Source organism: Odontomachus brunneus, unplaced genomic scaffold (assembly GCF_010583005.1).
Source record: "Odontomachus brunneus isolate Ranch 3 - 2012 unplaced genomic scaffold, Obru_v1 Obru_scaffold_066, whole genome shotgun sequence".
Taxonomy (NCBI): domain Eukaryota; kingdom Metazoa; phylum Arthropoda; class Insecta; order Hymenoptera; family Formicidae; genus Odontomachus; species Odontomachus brunneus.
Genome location: NW_022639516.1, coordinates 299,149 through 310,668, shown reverse-complemented (window position 1 = coordinate 310,668; position 11,520 = coordinate 299,149). Strand labels below are relative to the sequence as shown.

Below are 11,520 nucleotides of genomic sequence, written 5' to 3'. Positions count from 1 at the left end.
GTCGAAACTGTTTGCGTTGTTTACGTGATCACGCGTCATTTATTTTATCCGCTATTGTCTCATCTGTAGTGTCATAATTTTAGCTTGTCGTGAACGAGAGGCGGATAGAGGAGAGGAATCCGCAATCGTCGCATCCAATTATTAGCCGGAAATTATATGCCCGATAAACTACGCCATTCCAGGTGTGATCGAAGTATAATTACAGTAAGTATCACGCTGTATGTTTAATAATGCAACTTTCAAATGTCATTTGTGATTATTCGCTAAAAAAAAGAACTTTTAAGAGACACATAACATTATAAATTTGCAGGATAATTTCGAAGCGTGCTTCAGCGACCGGTTCCCTGAAGGATTGGTAAGTTTTTGCAAACTTCGCTAAAATTTTCCATGCTTGCTTCTCGCTTTCTTCGCTTTCTTCTACACGCTTGCTCTCTGCGGTTTAAATCTAATGCTATTCTTGGCGATTCATTTATCGGCTAGCTTTTAGCAATCGTGTCTCGCACTTTGAGCAAACGTCGCAGCAAAAAAGATGACACTTCACTCACAAAGGGTTTCCTCTAAAGGGAGGGAAAAAAAGAGTACATTCTCGTCAGAGTATCTTCTCTCGCTTTAAATATAGTTGCACTTTGAGGCGAGACGCTTTGATTACAACGACGACAATCAGAAATATATTAGACCTGGGTAGATAGATAAATATTATAGATAGAGAGGAAGGAGGGATGGATATATATATATATATATATATATATATATATATATATATATATATAGAGAGAGAGAGAGAGAGAGAGAGAGAGAGAGAGAGTGATGAAAAAAATTGCATTGTACATGATTGGCGATGTTTTCGTGAGGTGGAAGGCGTTTCGACGCATCGCTCTGCAGATAACACGGATTTCGCATTAATGTAGAGACGCCATAGGCGCGTTTGGCAGTGGTACAAGAAATTTCCAGGCGGACCTGAAAGCGGTGACGCGAGATAACGCGTGATGTACGAAGTGCCTCTTTTTATCTGCCAGGTAATAGATAGATAGAAATAGATAGATCCTGGCAATTTTCACAATGAATCTATAATTGTCAAGAATCTACTCAGGTGCGAATTTCCAAAATCCCAAAATGGCTCAGCCATTTCTTTCAAATTACGTCAAACTGTATTTCAAATTACGGACATGACTTCCTCGAAACTTTGACGTTTGAAACTGTTGCTGTTTGCGATGTCGCTGATAGATCATAGTAAATTTTAAGAGACAATACAAATATCTAAATTCAATGCGCTCGTCTGAAAAATATCAATCGCTTCTCGATAGAACAATAAAGTGTTTCCTGCGACGTACAAAACGCATTGACACAAACAATTTTCCGAGACGTCTGAAGCATTTCCAACAATCATCAAAATATATTACGTCGTGAATTGGCTCAAAAAGAAGAAGGCCCACTTTAAAATTTTTTCACGCTATAAAGGACGCAAACGTATATGACGTTCAGCCTCGTCTTCCGCGTCAGGGACATATCCGCCAGCGCGACAGTCAGGAAGCCGGAGGCGGATGTTTGAATCCCGTTCATGAGCGACGTAAAAGTCGCATGAAACGACGACTTCATCCGGCGCGGATGGAAGAATCGCTTGAGGAAAATTGCGAAAAGTAGAGCTGGAGAGAGAGGAAAAGAGCAAGTGAGAGACAGAGAGAGGGAGGAGGAGGACGAAGAGAACTATTGTACGATCTCCGGATAACGCGATCCCGTTTTCGAACGTCAGATACCGAGTCTCACCTCCCTTTATCTCTTGTCGCTGTCCCTTTCTCAAAGGTGTCGATCCGGGTAAAGCGCGCGATCGCGAAAAGACAAGCGACAAGAGTCTTCGCGATGCCCTCCCGCGACGTTAAAGAACATAAGAGAGAGAGAGTGTTCCGAGTTTCCCTCTCAACTCTCGCTAGAGAAGAGAGATCCTCCTTTTCCATGTGCGATATCGGCTATCGATCGATCACCCGATACCCGAGAGTATTCGTCGATTGCACGATGGTCTTGACAAATCGAGCGGATCTCCGTTAACAGGAAGAAATTTGGTCGATACAACAAAAGTGCCGTCCGGCTCGGCTTAGGTGATTCCCGTCATCTCACGCTATTTAATTGCTCCGCTGTGTAAATGTTCCTCTCTCGACGTGTGTCTGTGTGTGTCTGTTGGCACGTTTCCTCGCTAAAACGCGTCGCCGTCTTTTTATCCGGAGTTAACGTAGTTAGGGAGTCAACGGGACGTGCCAAGTTCTCCCCGCGCGTCATAGGAAATTTACGCGGAACTCCCCTTGTTCATCACGTAAAACAAATTTGCGGCCGTATTTACGTTTACTTATTCCGGAAGTCGAGGCTCGACGAAGCGGGACGCACGCGACGAAGCAAGGAGCGGTTTCCGGTCAAACAGGATGCACCCGAGATAGGACGCGGTCAAAGCGAAAACGCAATCTGAATTCCCAGTAGCTGCGGCTGCAGCCGCTGCCGCTAAGACTCAATTTGAATTATGCACCGGCCGTCGATCACGCAAAGCCTGATCGCGTCCGGTAGAGAGCGAAAGAGACAGAAAAAGACATTCAAAGAGTATTCTACTTTACATTTATCCCTGACAGAATAGTTGCGAATAGTCTCTACTTTTTCCATTCAGAGTACTCGTTAAATTGATTCCGCCCACAGATACCGGATAAAGTGATCGTATCTTTCGGCGCACTTTATCGATATTCAATGAGTAAAATCGAACTTTAATAAAATTCCGATTCGCGCGAGACAGAATTTGCGAGATGTGTACAGGGACACATACTGTGTTTGTATTTACACACAGATTCAGTGCGACGGGTTGTCTATCCGTTTCGCTGGCAGGCGCACGTTTCGTTTGATGGAATGCTCACTTGCCCGCTTTCTTATCCATGAAGTTTGCGTTGCAAGTAAGCATCCAAGGCTGCCAAGACCTATTGAAACTTGGAACATAAACTTCGTAGGAAAGAAAGCACCCAAGTGAACATCCCGCCAAAACCTATCGTCAGCAATGTAGGAAAAGACACAAGGCGACGTGTATAATCGTATATATAGAACAGTGTATAGTCGTGTATATAAAACAAAGCTTTGCCTTCTCGTTGCATTATATTCACGAGCCGTGCGACGTTTCAAGGGAATTAAGTGACAAACGACGTGAAGAGGAACTTATTCCTTTTTCTAATTTAACGCCAAACAAACTTTCGTGTTCAGCGATCGAAAACTTGGTCGCCGCCACCGGGATCCTCGGGGATTAACTGGCAAACGACTGATGCAAATGTCCCCGAGTATCGGCGGATAATAGGTAACAATGCGCGACATATACAGCACGGCATAGTTCTAAGACGAAGTTGCAACATCGCGTGACAACGGCCGAACTTATTGGACTATGTCGAATTGAGAGGCTCTTATTGAGGAGGACAATGTGCAAAACTAGGTGAGCGTGTTCCACAGGAAGTCGAGTCGACTATGCGCACATTTAGGATGCTCGCTAAACGGATATTGGGTGAATTCCGGTGATATTCGCGACAACGCTAATTGATCAATATTGCACAAGTCATTGTTGCTTCACCAACATTTGGTTGAGCGTCATATTCTCCCAGCTCCACAGATGTGCAAGGCGTTGAGTTTGCATACAGATCAGCATGACGGGTTATCTATACGTTTTTCTGCAGGCGCGTGTAGATTTCAGTAGACGGCGGCGGATTGCTCAGTTGCGCGCTTTCTTTCCTGAAGCTTACGTTCCAAGTTCCAGTTCCAGTAGGTTTTGGCGGGATGTTCACTTGGGTGCTTTCTTTCCTACGAAGTTTATGTTCCAAGTTTCAATAGGTCTTGGCGGCCTTGGATGCTTACTTGCAACGCAAACTTCATGGATAAGAAAGCGGGCAAGTGAGCATTCCACCAAACGAAACGTGCGCCTGCCAGCGAAACGGATAGACAACCCGTCGCACTGAATCTGTGTGTAAATACAAACACAGTATGTGTCCCTGTACACACCTCGCAAATTCTGTCTCGCGCGAATCGGAATTTTATTAAAGTTCGATTTTACTCATTGAATATCGATAAAGTGTTGCAACGTGAAAAATCCGAGTAGCTTTGAATATCAATATCAGATAATGTAAATATCTGAAATATTTATCTGAGCATTTCTTTTTTAAATTATAGAGAATATTGAAGAGTATGTGCAAAACGCTCCGAATCCGTTGGATTCACTAAATCCACTCTCACCGATCGTCGTAAGTTTTCAGAGTGTACTACGTCTTGCCGACGGTGAGCGAAGTTTTATCGACGCAATTACGGTGACTCGTAAGATGCCGGCAATAACGCCAGAATGATGATAACCGCTGAGCCCGCCGCGATGCATCCTGATGCAACCACGGCCGTAGCGCGAGTTATAAACACCCACGCTGAGCGAAGTCGCCAAGTCGTCAAGGGGCGTTTAATTTGAAAAGTGTAGCTCCCGCGAATACACTTGACTCGTGTCGTCTATTTGCAACTACTCTGTCGCGGATAAATGTGATTTATGCTGATGCGCCGGCAGAAATACTCGGAAACGCGAAACATGTCGCGCGCGCACACGCTATCTAATCTATCTCTGCGGCACGCAAATGAAAATTCATATTAATTAATTAAATGAATAGGAGGCTAATTAATTGCATACAAAACCGACTCACCTGACGCGAGCCGCCAGTTTGCCACCCGAGAATCGCGAAAAGCCGATGCGGCGATGGCCGATGCAGCGCGCAAGATGTTTCGTCGTCGCGTGCGATTAAACGCTCGTGAAAATTAGAATTTTCAAGAACGGGATAATCCGCGATTAAACGCCGCAGTCACGTATATCTGTATGCAGTCCACCAGCTGTTTCAACGACACCGAATTGTACCGTCGGTTTGCTCAGTTCGCGCAGTTGTGCAGCGCGCGCTTTCAGGCGGATTGTTCGCGGCGACACTTTGTCGAGGTTTTTAGTTATTTTTTTTCTCCTTTACCTCTCTCACTCTTCACCTTCTGTCCTCGCGCGCGCCCCCTCTTTCCCTGTTTTAATACAATATCTCTTTTTTTACTCCTTAGATTCTAACGCCCGGACTCGTTTCTCCCTGCTTTCGCCCACACTGCCGCGCACGACGAGAAATAATTCTTTATAAGGATAAAGCCCAGAGAGAGAAAAAGAGATTTATAGCCGCGCGTCTTTACGCCTCGAAGCGCGGAATTGTATATTGTAATGCAATCTATGAATAATTACACGCACGGACTCGACAGAAAATAGCGCGCCATAATTGAGATCTACATTATCCACGATTTTTCAACCAATATATCTCGCGAAATGTAATATGACACAGCCACTCTCCAAATTAATAATCATTTCATACTGAAGTAAACGTTGCGCTCTTCTTAATTTAATGTGTAAGATACGCAGATGATGTACACAGAAAATGCGATAGTTGAATAACGATATACCATGTAACGCGATACAGAATAAGAAAACTTAGTGTTCATTTCATCTTCCAGCTTTGTTTACCAACGTGTCTGAGTGAGAATGAATATAAATCGTTAAAGCACTCTCGCCCATAATGATCCTCTCATGGTAAACACGTTGTTTTTTTCTTTTCAATTTTAACCTCAGTAGAAGGCCATTCGTGTTTACTCGAGTTCAACAAAAAAAAATGACATCATTAATATATCGTACACTCTTTTAGGTATATATATTTTTTTTATTTACTATACATCACATTAATATGATGTGTGGTTTCCCAAGCTTGAAATCGATTCTCTTGGCAATTTCGAGACTCGTGTACGAAGAAATGTCTATTCCACACTCTCGACGTATTCTCACGCGAGAGATCATCCCCCTTTTCGATTGTATTTCTCCCGTCACACCCTCCATATTAATTAATACGCACATGTAAGGGTTGGGCTCACGCCGAACATTATAAAAGGTTCGTCTTCCTATTTGCGAGCGATTCTCTCGACAAACGTAAACCGTCGATGATTCCTCGCGAGAAAATAGAGCGGAAAAGCGGTGAAATGTGGGACGCGTGTTCTTGGACCGAGAAGCACAAAGGTGAATTTTCCACGGTGACCCGTTACTACTTACCTCTTTCGTCATAATTCATTTCTCGCTCGTTGGAGAGCGAAACTAAGCTTGAACAAATCGCGCCATGCTCAGTCGCGTTCAGACACGTAGAAGAGATAAGGTAGAAGGAGAAACGTAAGGGGAGATCTAAAAAGTCTTGTTAACGTCGATAAATGTAGAAAAACACACAAATCAATCGAACCGACGAAAAACGTCGACTTAGTTCGCTCTGTACACTACGCTATAATATCTTCCGTAATGTAATTAAACGAAAACTTGTGTATCAAGCTCATTATTAATTGAAAATCTCGATGTAGGCCTTATCGGCGAACTTAAACATCCCTATAATATCTCCCTTCTATCGAGGGGGAATTTCTTCCGTGTACTCTAATGTTTATCTAATAAATATACGCAGCGCGCGCGAAGATAAACTTAGACGGAAAATTAAACCAGCTCGCCCAGAACTTCGTCTTCCGCCTTTCGTGTATTTTTCTCTTCGATTAACGCGAAATACCTCTATGTACGTGAGTTTGTATATATGTGCGCGCACTTACACTCACATCTCTCGAGAGCCAACCGCCGATTGCTTTGAGATAGCTCGTATTGTTTGAAAATAATTACGTCGTCGGTAATTTCACGAATAAATGGGCATGTAACGCGGCGTCTAATATAGGAAGTCGACTTGACAATGACGAGTTTTATCGCACGATAAAGAGCGCATGGAAAGAAAACGTAATTTGCTTGAATTGATTAAATACCTGGTGAAATATGAGCAAACTAATATTTCGCTAAAAGTTACCAGAATTTTGCTCAAGTGAATCAGGTTTTGTTTAACTAAAAATTATCTTATAAACTTGAATATCATTTTAGTAACTTGAACTCGCTCATATTTCACCAGATGTTTAGTTAGTCCAACCAAATTTTGGTTTACTGTGTGAAATATATATGACCATACTTGAATACCAAACAATTATTCGGTTGTATCTCGTGATTTTCCAGAAGAAACTTAATTTTTTTGCTACCAACAGGATATGTATGTCCCGGAACATACGCTTTTCCCACTATTGATAATAACCTTATTCAATTGAATGAACAACTTTTTTGGCATTCAGAACATATCAGTTATCACTCTACTTATTACTGTTGGGAGAAATATGCACTCCTAAAAACTCCAGTAGGACGTCAATAGGACGTCCAGTAGGAGCGTCCCGGCGTCTTATTCTTTTAGGGCCAAACAAAACTTTTAATTGTTTTGCTTAAACTACTTATTATAATGTTTTTAATGAAATAAAAGTAAAAAAAAATTGCGGCATTAAAAAGCAAAAAAAAAAAAAAATATATATATATATATATATTATGATATAGAACTCTAGAACTATTATAAAACAAACCGGAACTCTAAAGAAATAGTTAATTTTACTGATTAGGTGCGCTGCGTGAACTTAGCGCACCTTTTTTTGAAAGTCTATTTTTTTGTATTTAATGACAGGAACTATTTAAAATTGTTGCAAAGAGCTCTAGAACTTTTCAAGAGAGTATCAAAACTTTAAAAAAAATGTCACATTTTTAAATATGGTGTGCCAAGTCTTGGCACACCATATTCAAAAATGTGACATTTTTTTTGCAGTTCTGATACTCTCTTGAAAAGTTCTAGAGCTCTATGCAACAACTTTAAATAGTTCCGGTCATTAAATACAAAAAAACAGACTTTTAAAAAAAGTTGCGCTAAGTTCTCGCAGCGCACCTAATCAAAAAAACTATTTAAATTAACTATTTCTTTAGAGTTCAGGTTTGGTTTACAATAGTTCTAGAGTTCTATATCATATATAACAATAGTTTTAAAGAAATAGTCGATTTTATTGATTAAGTGCGCTTCGAGAACTTAGCGCACCTTTTTTTAAAAGTCTATTTTTTTGTATTTAATGACCGGAACTATTGAAAATTGTTGCAGAGAGCTCTAGAACTTTTCAAGAGAGTATCAGAACTGCAAAAAAATGGCACATTTTGAAATATGGTGTGCCAAGACTTGGCGCACCATATTTCAAAATGTGCCATTTTTTTGCAGTTCTGATACTCTCTTGAAAAGTTCTAGAGCTCTCTGCAACAATTTTCAATAGTTCCGGTCATTAAATACAAAAAAAAAGACTTTCGAAAAAAGGTGCGCTAAGTTCTCGCAGCGCACCTAATCAAAAAAACTATTTAAATTAACTATTTCTTTAGAGTTCAGGTTTGGTTTACAATAGTTCTAGAGTTCTATATCATATATAACAATAGTTTTAAAGAAATAGTCGATTTTATTGATTAAGTGCGCTTCGAGAACTTAGCGCACCTTTTTTTAAAAGTCTATTTTTTTGTATTTAATGACCGGAACTATTGAAAATTGTTGCAGAGAGCTCTAGAACTTTTCAAGAGAGTATCAGAACTGCAAAAAAATGGCACATTTTGAAATATGGTGTGCCAAGACTTGGCGCACCATATTTCAAAATGTGCCATTTTTTTGCAGTTCTGATACTCTCTTGAAAAGTTCTAGAGCTCTCTGCAACAATTTTCAATAGTTCCGGTCATTAAATACAAAAAAAAAGACTTTCGAAAAAAGGTGCGCTAAGTTCTCGCAGCGCACCTAATCAAAAAAACTATTTAAATTAACTATTTCTTTAGAGTTCAGGTTTGGTTTACAATAGTTCTAGAGTTCTATATCATATATAACAATAGTTTTAAAGAAATAGTCGATTTTATTGATTAAGTGCGCTTCGAGAACTTAGCGCACCTTTTTTTAAAAGTCTATTTTTTTGTATTTAATGACCGGAACTATTGAAAATTGTTGCAGAGAGCTCTAGAACTTTTCAAGAGAGTATCAGAACTGCAAAAAAATGGCACATTTTGAAATATGGTGTGCCAAGACTTGGCGCACCATATTTCAAAATGTGCCATTTTTTTGCAGTTCTGATACTCTCTTGAAAAGTTCTAGAGCTCTCTGCAACAATTTTCAATAGTTCCGGTCATTAAATACAAAAAAAAAGACTTTCGAAAAAAGGTGCGCTAAGTTCTCGCAGCGCACCTAATCAAAAAAACTATTTAAATTAACTATTTCTTTAGAGTTCAGGTTTGGTTTACAATAGTTCTAGAGTTCTATATCATATATAACAATAGTTTTAAAGAAATAGTCGATTTTATTGATTAAGTGCGCTTCGAGAACTTAGCGCACCTTTTTTTAAAAGTCTATTTTTTTGTATTTAATGACCGGAACTATTGAAAATTGTTGCAGAGAGCTCTAGAACTTTTCAAGAGAGTATCAGAACTGCAAAAAAATGGCACATTTTGAAATATGGTGTGCCAAGACTTGGCGCACCATATTTCAAAATGTGCCATTTTTTTGCAGTTCTGATACTCTCTTGAAAAGTTCTAGAGCTCTCTGCAACAATTTTCAATAGTTCCGGTCATTAAATACAAAAAAAAAGACTTTCGAAAAAAGGTGCGCTAAGTTCTCGCAGCGCACCTAATCAAAAAAACTATTTAAATTAACTATTTCTTTAGAGTTCAGGTTTGGTTTACAATAGTTCTAGAGTTCTATATCATATATAACAATAGTTTTAAAGAAATAGTCGATTTTATTGATTAAGTGCGCTTCGAGAACTTAGCGCACCTTTTTTTAAAAGTCTATTTTTTTGTATTTAATGACCGGAACTATTGAAAATTGTTGCAGAGAGCTCTAGAACTTTTCAAGAGAGTATCAGAACTGCAAAAAAATGGCACATTTTGAAATATGGTGTGCCAAGACTTGGCGCACCATATTTCAAAATGTGCCATTTTTTTGCAGTTCTGATACTCTCTTGAAAAGTTCTAGAGCTCTCTGCAACAATTTTCAATAGTTCCGGTCATTAAATACAAAAAAAAAGACTTTCGAAAAAAGGTGCGCTAAGTTCTCGCAGCGCACCTAATCAAAAAAACTATTTAAATTAACTATTTCTTTAGAGTTCAGGTTTGGTTTACAATAGTTCTAGAGTTCTATATCATATATAACAATAGTTTTAAAGAAATAGTCGATTTTATTGATTAAGTGCGCTTCGAGAACTTAGCGCACCTTTTTTTAAAAGTCTATTTTTTTGTATTTAATGACCGGAACTATTGAAAATTGTTGCAGAGAGCTCTAGAACTTTTCAAGAGAGTATCAGAACTGCAAAAAAATGGCACATTTTGAAATATGGTGTGCCAAGACTTGGCGCACCATATTTCAAAATGTGCCATTTTTTTGCAGTTCTGATACTCTCTTGAAAAGTTCTAGAGCTCTCTGCAACAATTTTCAATAGTTCCGGTCATTAAATACAAAAAAAAAGACTTTCGAAAAAAGGTGCGCTAAGTTCTCGCAGCGCACCTAATCAAAAAAACTATTTAAATTAACTATTTCTTTAGAGTTCAGGTTTGGTTTACAATAGTTCTAGAGTTCTATATCATATATAACAATAGTTTTAAAGAAATAGTCGATTTTATTGATTAAGTGCGCTTCGAGAACTTAGCGCACCTTTTTTTAAAAGTCTATTTTTTTGTATTTAATGACCGGAACTATTGAAAATTGTTGCAGAGAGCTCTAGAACTTTTCAAGAGAGTATCAGAACTGCAAAAAAATGGCACATTTTGAAATATGGTGTGCCAAGACTTGGCGCACCATATTTCAAAATGTGCCATTTTTTTGCAGTTCTGATACTCTCTTGAAAAGTTCTAGAGCTCTCTGCAACAATTTTCAATAGTTCCGGTCATTAAATACAAAAAAAAAGACTTTCGAAAAAAGGTGCGCTAAGTTCTCGCAGCGCACCTAATCAAAAAAACTATTTAAATTAACTATTTCTTTAGAGTTCAGGTTTGGTTTACAATAGTTCTAGAGTTCTATATCATATATAACAATAGTTTTAAAGAAATAGTCGATTTTATTGATTAAGTGCGCTTCGAGAACTTAGCGCACCTTTTTTTAAAAGTCTATTTTTTTGTATTTAATGACCGGAACTATTGAAAATTGTTGCAGAGAGCTCTAGAACTTTTCAAGAGAGTATCAGAACTGCAAAAAAATGGCACATTTTGAAATATGGTGTGCCAAGACTTGGCGCACCATATTTCAAAATGTGCCATTTTTTTGCAGTTCTGATACTCTCTTGAAAAGTTCTAGAGCTCTCTGCAACAATTTTCAATAGTTCCGGTCATTAAATACAAAAAAAAAGACTTTCGAAAAAAGGTGCGCTAAGTTCTCGCAGCGCACCTAATCAAAAAAACTATTTAAATTAACTATTTCTTTAGAGTTCAGGTTTGGTTTACAATAGTTCTAGAGTTCTATATCATATATAACAATAGTTTTAAAGAAATAGTCGATTTTATTGATTAAGTGCGCTTCGAGAACTTAGCGCACCTTTTTTTAAAAGTCTATTTTTTTGTATTTAATGATCGCAAGT

General features: G+C 38.8%; 1 protein-coding gene across 3 annotated transcripts in view; it reads left to right on the top strand.

The window, feature by feature from the left end:
- LOC116846599 (trissin receptor) overlaps nt 1–11,520 on the top strand; it is a 92,404-nt gene that overhangs the window by 67,575 nt on the left and 13,309 nt on the right. For all 3 annotated transcript variants that reach the window (XR_004378528.1, XR_004378527.1, XR_004378529.1), the window contains exons 5-6: nt 84–204; nt 311–355. The gene's annotated coding sequence lies outside the window, so the exon portion shown is untranslated. The remainder of the gene's footprint in view (nt 1–83; nt 205–310; nt 356–11,520) is intronic.